Genomic DNA, 9,812 nt, shown 5'->3' with positions numbered 1-9,812 from the left:
TGTACTACACTCCATGGATGCACTACATCCCTGCTTGCATTGTACCCCGTGCACGCATCTCAGCTCAGGCACACACTGCACCCATGCAGTGCATGCAGGGGGTACCGTGCATGCATCCCAATCATGCACTGATTCCCCTCCTACATACATCACCCCACTGTGCCACTGAGTAGGGGGTAAACTGGTTTGCTATGGTGATTATCTTCACTGCAAATTCCTTTTTTTTATTCGTTCATGGGATGTGGGCGTTGCTGGCGAGGCCGGCATTTATTGCCCATCCCTAATTACCCTTGAGAAGGTGGTGGTGAGCCGCCTTCTTGAACCGCTGCAGTCCATGTGGTGAAGGTTCTCCCACAGTGCTTTTAGGAAGGGAGTTCCAGGATTTTGACCCAGTGACGATGAAGGAACGGCGATATATTTCCAAGTCGGGATGGTGTGTGACTTGGAGGGGAATGTGCAGGTGGTGTTGTTCCCATGTACCTGCTGCCCTTGTGCCCTTGTCCTTCTAGGTGGTAGAGGTCGCGGGTTTGGGAGGTGCTGTCGCAGAAGCCTTGGCGAATTGCTGCAGTGGATGGTACACACTGCAGCCACTGTGCGACAGTGGTGAAGGGAGTGTATGTTTAGGGTGGTGGATGGGGTGCCAATCAAGTGGGCGGCTTTGTCCTGGAAAGATGTCGAGCTTCTTGAGTGTTGTTGGAACTGCACTCATCCAGTGGAGAGTATTCCATCACACTCCTGACTTGTGCCTTGTAGATGGTGGAAAGGCTTTGGGGAGTCAGGAGGTGAGTCACTCGCCGCAGAATATCCAGCCTCTGACCTGCTCTTGTAGCCACAGTTTTGCTGTATACATGCACTGCATCCCTACATGCACTGCATCCCTGCAAGAACTGCACTCATTCAAACTCTGTACCTCATGCATGAACTGCACCCCATGCATGCACTCCACTCCATACATGCACAACTTCTCTGCTTGCAATGCACCCATGCTTGCATCTCACCCTATGGAGTCATTGCACCCCATGTAGTTCATGCATATGGTGCAATGCACCACATACATTAATTCTGCCACCTACATACATTAACTCGCCGTCCCACAGAGTGAGGAGAAAACAGGTTTGCTCCTGTGATTACCTCCAAAATTGCTCATCTTGTGTTGTCTACGTACACTGCACCCCCTGCATGTACTGCACCTTGTGCTCACACTACATCCCACGCATGCACTGCAGCCTGTGCATGCACTACACCCACCGTATGCACACACTAGGGAATACAAGCCTAGTCTATGCAACCTGTCCTGATAATTTAACCCTTTTAGTCCCAGTATCATTCTGGTGAATCTATGTTGCACTTCCTCCAAAGCCAATATATCGTTCCTGAGGTGCCGTGCCCAGAACTGAATGCAGTGCTCCAGATGGCATCTAACCTGTGTTTTATACAACTGGGTCAAGGAGAGTTCTCTAGCTCTGAGTCAGACCTGAGCACCAGAGAGACTTTTAAAAAAAATACATCACTTGGAGTCCACCTTAGGGATGTGATAACTTTATTTGCACAAGCAAACTACAGACAAAATCCACACACGCAATGGGACAGAAACTCTATTCATGTCACAGGATGATTAGTGGGCAAGTTATACATGCACTGCATCCCTACATGCACTGCATCCCTGCAAGAACTGCACTCATTCAAACTCTGTACCTCATGCATGAACTGTTGTAATTGGATTGTGAATGGCAGTGGGGTGTCTGCCCACTCTCTAAGTGGGTGGAGAGGTGATTGTTATGCAGGGAGGGAGCAAAGAATAAAATAAACATGGCTTAAAGGCACAGTGCCCACCCCCACCTTATTCGGGGGGTTTCAGAAAGACACAGGAGCAAGAATTCTTTGGGATCCCACCTCACTGCCAGGGCCTCGGAGGCAGCTAGCCCCTTAGTAGAAAATCTCATGTGCATTGCCTGTTATTTCCCACCCATTGGTGGGTTGGGGGCGGGTGGGAGTTGAAAATAATTGTTTTTTGGGTCGCGACCGTAGCCCGGCTTTATTTCTGGGTGTAACTTGGGCGCGTAAAAGTCCAGGCTTCCCACTGGGAATGCAAAGTCCGAAAATTTTGCAGTTGTGACCCAAAAAACAATTATTTTCAACTCCCACCCGCCCCCAACCCACTTGCTCTTGGGGGTTAAAATCACCCCCCATTATTAATGTCAGTAGATGGAAAATCGAGGGCAGAGATCTGAGCATGAAATCTTTACTGTATCTGGGCAACACAGAATGGCAGCAACTGGGGACCAGGAATCAATCCCATGGTACTATTCGAAGAAGAGCTGGGGAGTTCTCCCCAGTGTCCTGGCCAATATTTATCCCTCAACCAACATCACTAAAAACAGATTATTTGGTCATTATTACACTGCTGTTTGTGGGATCTTGCTGTGTGCAAATTGGCTGCCCCGTTTTCTACATTACAACAGTCGCTACGTTTCAAAAGTACTTAATTGGCTGTAAAGCGCTTTGGGACGACCTGAGGTCATGCGAGGTGCCTTATAACTGCAAGTCTTTCTCTCTTTCCTTCTCTCTTTCTCTCTTTCTTTCTCTTTCCCCTGCCCCCTCCAGTCCAGAAACCATCACCTTTTCAGTCACTATGTAACCTTCTTCACAGCTGAAGCCTAGCGCTGTTACTTGTGGTTTCAGCAGACACAAGGCCTTTGGTACAATAGGAAATGTTAACATTACTAAGCTGCTGATTACATGTTAGTGTGAGGTTCATAGGGTCTCCTAGTTCTGAGAACCCAAGTGCAGGAGGTTTGGCACCGTGAGATAGCTGACTGAGGAGCCCAGATGCGGCAACCTCACGCCCGCGCCTCGCAGCAGACACTTGAGCCTCGGAGATGATGCACTCCATTCATCTCAAAGGTCGTGGGCAGGCTGTTCGGCTCCTGTAAACCACCGACAGCCCGAGGCCTTACACTGTACAATCTTACTTAATTTAAACACCCAAGAAAAGCATGAGATGGGACAAGTTGACTTGAGGGCCATTCATTTTGCAGACCGTGTGCGACCTGCCCTGATACAAACGATGATACCAAAAACCGAGAGGTTATAACTATCAGGAAAGACTGAACAGGCTGGGGCTCTTTTCGCAAGAAAAGATAAGGCTGTTGGGTGACCTGATAGAAATCTTTAAAATGAAGACGGGGTTTGACAGGGTAGACATAAGAGAAGATGTTTCCACTTGTGGCCAGGGGCCATAAAAAGAAGGTAGTCACTAATAAATCCAATAAGGAATTCAGGAGAAACTTAACTCAGAGAGTGGTGAGAATGTGGAACTCGCTACTACAAGGAGTAGTTGAGGTGAATAGCGTAGATGCATTTAAGGGGAAGCATGATAAACACATGAGGGCAAAAGGAATAACGGGGTAAACTGATAGGGTGAGATGAAGTAGGTTGGGAGGAGGCTCATGTGGAGCATAAACACCAGCATAGACCAGTTGGGCCGAATGGCCTGTTTTGGTGGTGTAAACGCCACGTAATTCTATATCCCTTGCTCTGGTTGTGCTGCATCTTCACACTGACTCCAAACAGTCCAGAACACACATTGACGGACAAAGCTGACCTGGAGGGTGATTTTAACCCCCAAGAACAGGTGGGTTGAGGGGGGGTGGGAGTTGAAAACAGTTGTTTTTTGGGTCGCGACCGCAACCCGGCTTTATTTCCAGGTTTAACGTCGGTGAGGAAAAGTCCAGGCTTCCCACTGGGAATGGAAAGTCCGAAAATTTTTCAGTTGCGACTCAAAAAAAACAACTATTTTCAACTCCCGCCCGCCCCCAACCCACCCGTTCTTGGGGGTTAAAATCACCCCCCTGATGTCTGAAAGCACTGGAGCCGAGTGGTGTCACGTCACCTCCAAGTAACATTAGGAACAGGAGGAGGCCATTCAGCCCCTCGGGCCTACTGTACCATTCAATTCGATCATGGCTGATCTGCACCTCAACTCCATTTTCCTGCCTTTGTTCCACAATCCCTTGATACCCAACAAATATCAATCAATCTCAGTCTTGAAAGCTCCAATTGACCCCCATCATCCACAGCCTTTCGGGGGGATCAGAGTTCCAGATTTCCACTACCCTTGGTGTGAAAAAGTGCATCCTGATTTTGTGCCTGAATGGCCTGGCTCTAATTTTAAGATTATGTCCCCTTGTTCTTGATTTCCCCCACCAGAGGAATTGATTTCTCCGTATCTACCCTATCAAAACCCCTGAGAAGTTTTCTCAAGCCACTCTGCGAATGCACTGGCTTCAGTGTAGCTTCAGTCCGTTGTCAAACCGCATTCTAAACACGACCAGATGGTACGTCAGGCAGTCTGACAAGTATTAAAACTTTGTTTGGAATCTTTATAATGCTATGAGAAGGTGCACTCTCCTTCCCCCTCTCTTTATATTAAAAATTGGCCTGGGAAAGAGAGATCTGTAGTGTAACAGGAGTCTCCACAGTCATCAGGCAACTTTCTCACATCACTAGTCACAGTATAACTTTAGCTAGGAACTTATTCCAACCATTAACTGTCCTGAGAGAAACTTCTCTAAAACTGACCTCCGCTCTCCAGAGACGAGCGAGAAAAATTCCTGAATAGGAATAGTCCCTGCCCGCAGCAGATAGTCATTGCCCGCACCATACAGTCCCTGCCCTCACCAGACAGTCCCTGCCCCCACCATACAGTCCCTGCCCTCACCAGACAGTCCCTGCCCCCACCATACAGTCCCTACCCTCACCAGACAGTCCCTGCCCCCACCATACAGTCCCTGCCCTCACCAGACAGTCCCTGCCCCCACCAGACAGTCCCTGCCCCCACCATACAGTCCCTGCCCTCACCAGACAGTCCCTGCCCCCACCATACAGTCCCTGCCCTCACCAGACAGTCCCTGCCCGCACCAGACAGTCCCTGCCCTCACCAGACAGTCCCTGCCCTCACCATACAGTCCCTGCCCGCACCAGACAGTCCCTGCCCGCACCAGACAGTCCCTGCCCGCACCAGACAGTCCCTGCCCTCACCAGACAGTCCCTGCCCTCACCATACAGTCCCTGCCCGCACCAGACAGTCCCTGCCCTCACCAGACAGTCCCTGCCCTCACCATACAGTCCCTGCCCGCACCAGACAGTCCCTGCCCTCACCATACAGTCTCTGCCCGCACCATACAGTCCCTGCCCGCACCAGACAGTCCCTGCCCGCACCATACAGTCCCTGCCCGCACCAGACAGTCCCTGCCCTCACCATACAGTCCCTGCCCGCACCATACAGTCCCTGCCCGCACCAGACAGTCCCTGCCCACACCAGACAGTCCCTGCCCGCACCATACAGTCCCTGCCCGCACCAGACAGTCCCTGCCCGCACCAGACAGTCCCTGCCCGCACCATACAGTCCCTGCCCGCACCAGACAGTCCCTGCCCGCACCATACAGTCCCTGCCCGCACCAGACAGTCCCTGCCCGCACCATACAGTCCCTGCCCGCACCAGACAGTCCCTGCCCACACCAGACAGTCCCTGCCCGCACCATACAGTCCCTGCCCTCACCATACAGTCCCTGCCCGCACCATACAGTCCCTGCCCGCACCAGACAGTCCCTGCCCGCACCATACAGTCCCTGCCCGCACCAGACAGTCCCTGCCCTCACCATACAGTCCCTGCCCGCACCAGACAGTCCCTGCCCGCACCAGACAATCCCTGCCCGCACCATACAGTCCCTGCCCGCACCATACAGTCCCTGCCCACACCAGACAGTCCCTGCCCGCACCATACAGTCCCTGCCCGCACCAGACAGTCCCTGCTCTCTACAGACAGTCCCTGCCCGCACCAGACAGTCCCTGCCCGCACCAGACAGTCCCTGCCCGCACCAGACAGTCCCTGCCCGCACCAGACAGTCCCTGCCCGCACCATACAGTCCCTGCCCGCACCATACAGTCCCTGCCCGCACCAGACAGTCCCTGCCCGCACCATACAGTCCCTGCCCGCACCATACAGTCCCTGCCCGCACCAGACAGTCCCTGCCCGCACCATACAGTCCCTGCCCGCACCAGACAGTCCCTGCTCTCTACAGACAGCCCCCGCCCTCCACACACGGCCCCCCGCCCTCCTCACACGGCCCCCCGCCCTCCACACACGGCCCCCCGCCCTCCTCACACGGCCCCCCGCCCTCCACACACGGCCCCCCGCCCTCCTCACACGGCCCCCCGCCCTCCACACACGGCGCCCCGCCCTCCTCACACGGCCCCCTGCCCTCCTCACACGGCCCCCCGCCCTCCACACACGGCGCCCCGCCCTCCACACACGGCCCCCCGCCCTCCTCACACGGCCCCCCGCCCTCCTCACACAGCCCCCCGCCCTCCTCACACGGCCCCCCGCCCTCCTCACACGGCCCCCCGCCCTCCTCACACGGCCCCCCGCCCTCCTCACACGGCCCCCCGCCCTCCACACACGGCCCCCTGCCCTCCACACACTGCCCCCTGCCCTCCTCACACGGCCCCCTGCCCTCCTCACACGGCCCCCTGCCCTCCACACACGGCCCCCTGCCCTCCACACACAGCCCCCTGCCCTCCTCACACGGCCCCCTGCCCTCCTCACACGGCCCCCTGCCCTCCACACACAGCCCCCTGCCCTCCTCACACGGCCCCCTGCCCTCCTCACACAGCCCCCCGCCCTCCTCACACGGCCCCCCGCCCTCCTCACACGGCCCCCTGCCCTCCTCACACGGCCCCCCGCCCTCCTCACACGGCCCCCTGCCCTCCACACACAGCCCCCTGCCCTCCTCACACGGCCCCCTGCCCTCCTCACACAGCCCCCTGCCCTCCTCACACAGCCCCCTGCCCTCCTCACACGGCCCCCTGCCCTCCTCACACAGCCCCCTGCCCTCCTCACACAGCCCACTGCCCTTCACCCCAGGTGTCAGCAGCCCATGAACCTTCTCACTGAAGGGGGTGCCACTGTATTGATTTTACCGTCCGGCTCAGTTCCTGGAAACAGCCGTCTCCACGACACGTAACCAGGGCACCGTCACATCAGACGGCCTGGCATGGCCACAGATGCCGAATAAACTCCCGTCCTTTGAGTTGTTAAGTGCACCCCGTGTGGTACCGCACACAGAAAACCTTTCTTCTTTCGTTTCTCAGGTTAAGTTCCTCTTTTCCTTTCCTTCCCTGTGATCTGCTTTCAGGGGTTGGGTTCTCACTTGCGTTAAGACTGAGAGGGCCTGAAATTCGACTTGGGCTGTGACGCAAAACGGGTGGAACCTCACGATGATGGTTCTTATGTGGCTGATGGTTCTTTGATGAAATAACAGAGAGGGTGGATGAGGGTAGTGTGGTTGATGTGGTGTATATGGACTATCAAAAGGCATTTGATAACATACCACATAATCGACTTGTAAACAACACTGAAGCAATGGGATTAAAGGGGCAGTGCCTGCGTGGATACGTCATTGGCTAAGGGACAGAAAGCAAAGAGTAGCGGTGAAGGGTTGTTTTTCGGACTAGAGGGAAATATACAGTGGTGTCCCCCAAGGGTCGGTATTTGGACCACTGCTTTTTTTGATATATATTGATGTCCTGGACCTGGAATTGTTTCCCTTGGAGCAGAGAAGGTTAAGGGGAGATTTAATAGAGGTGTTCAAAATTATGAGGGGTTTTGATAGAATAAATAAAGGGAAACCGTTTCCAGTGGCAGAACGGTCGGTAACCAGCGGACACTGGCATAAGACGATTGGCAAAAGAACCAGAGGCGACATGAGGGAAATAATGTTTATACAGCGAGTTGTTATGATCTGGAATTCACTGCCTGAAAGGGCGGTGGAAGCAGATTCAATAACAACTTTCAAAAGGGAATTGGATAAATCCCTGCAGGGGTAAAATCTGGAGGGCTATGGGGAAAGAGCAGAGGAGTGGGACTAATTGGATAGCTCTTTCAAAGAGCCAGCACAGGCGCGATGGGCAAAATGGCCTCCTTCTGTGCCGTATGATTCTATGAGTCTATGGTTCTATGATTCTATGTGACTGACGGTTCTGATGGTGTATCATGGCCCCCAATATTCGGATGTCCACCATCCACCGCTGGAAGTGTGGTAGGACGTGACTTAAGTCCCGCCCTTATGCTCAGGCGCTGACCCTCGACAGGACATAGTGTGATATAGGTATCAACCGTGGCTCAGTGGGTAGCACTCTCACATCTAAGCCTAAAAGGTTGTGGGTTCAAGTCCCACTCCAGGCTGAAACTTCCAGTGCAGTATTGAGGGAGTGCTGCACTGTCAGAGGTGCTACCTTTCAGATGAGGAGTCCTGTCTACCCCTTCAGGAGGACGTGAAAGATTTCACCAGCCACTATGTTGAAGAAGAGCAACGGAGTTCTCCCCAGTGTCCTGACCAATATTTATTCCTCAACCAAAGTGGCTAAAAATGGATTATCCGGTCACTATCTCATTGCTGTTTGTGGGACCTTGCTGTGTACAAATTGGCTGCTGTGTTTCCTACATTACAACAGTGACCACACTTCAAAAATACTTCATTAGCTGTGAAGTGCTTTGGGACGGTCCTGAGGTGCTTTAGAAATGCAAGTCTTTCTTTCCTTCTGACTTTCTTTTATGAATCCTGCCGGCAATAGACCTGCAATGACTGACGAGGCCAGGAAACGTCATGGGGGGAAGGGGAGGCACAGGGCATCGTCATGTAAAGACAGACTGCGTGTAAAGGTAACTGCCAGTAACCAGGAAGAGGTGTCAGTAACCAAGGAGTGGCAGCAGCAAAGCAGGAGGACAGGAGGAGAAGGAAAGCCACCAATTTTGGTGACAGTGAGTTGGAGCCTCTCCTAATTGCGATAAGGCAGAGGAGGGACACATTTTTGGGGGTTAGAGATTAAAAGAAACTGCAAACTGCGCTGCAAGAACTACTCGGAAGGAAGTTTTATTGTCAGTACATGAAACATCTCTAACTGGCAGGATATCCCTACAAATGTGGCAAACGGTTTAATGATCTGACAATGGCAGCAAGGTTAGGTGCGATGGCAGCTCCATGTCAAGGCTAATTACTACCATCAGAAAACCACAGAGGTGAGTGTGCACTGCACGTCCTAGGTGTTCCAGCACTGCACTGTGGGGTGTCACAGCGAGCAAGGAATTAACAGCTGCTGTTACTCTATCACCTGGACCTCTCCAAATAAAAAGAAAGAAAGAGAGAAAGAGAGAGAAAGAAAGAAAGAAAGAAAGAAAGAAAGAGCAAAAGAGCGAAAGAAGGAAAGATAAAGAGAGAGGAAGAAAGGAATAAAGATACAAAGAGTGAAAGAAAGAGAGATAAAGAGAGAGAAGAAGAAAGAAACAAACAAACAAACAAAGAGAAAGAAAGAGAGAGAGAGAAAGAAAGAGAGAAAGAAACAAACAAACAAACAAAGGAATAAAGAAAGAAAGAGAGAAAGGTAGAGAGAAAGAAAGAGAGAGATAAGGAAAGAAAGAAAGAAAGAGAGATGAGGAAAGAAAGAAAGAAAGAGAGAGAGAAAGAGAGCGAGAGAAAGAGAGAGAGAAAGAGAGAGAAAGAAAGAAAGAGATAAGGAAAGAAAGAAATAAAGAGAGAAAGAGAAAGAAAGAAAGAGAGATAAAGAAAGAAAGAAAGAGAGAAAGAAAGAGAGAAACTTGGAAAGAAAGAAAGAAAGAATCCCACAATTCTACCTAACACAATTGTGGGACCACCATCACCACAAGGACTGCAGCAGCTCAATGAGAAGGTCCACGACCACCGCCTTCTTAGGGCAGCTAGGGATAGGCAATAAATGCAGCCTTGCCATTGACG

The sequence above is a fragment of the Heptranchias perlo genome, chromosome 39 (genome assembly GCF_035084215.1).
Source record: "Heptranchias perlo isolate sHepPer1 chromosome 39, sHepPer1.hap1, whole genome shotgun sequence".
In the NCBI taxonomy this organism is placed as follows: Eukaryota; Metazoa; Chordata; class Chondrichthyes; order Hexanchiformes; family Hexanchidae; genus Heptranchias; species Heptranchias perlo.
This window is presented reverse-complemented; position numbering follows the sequence as displayed.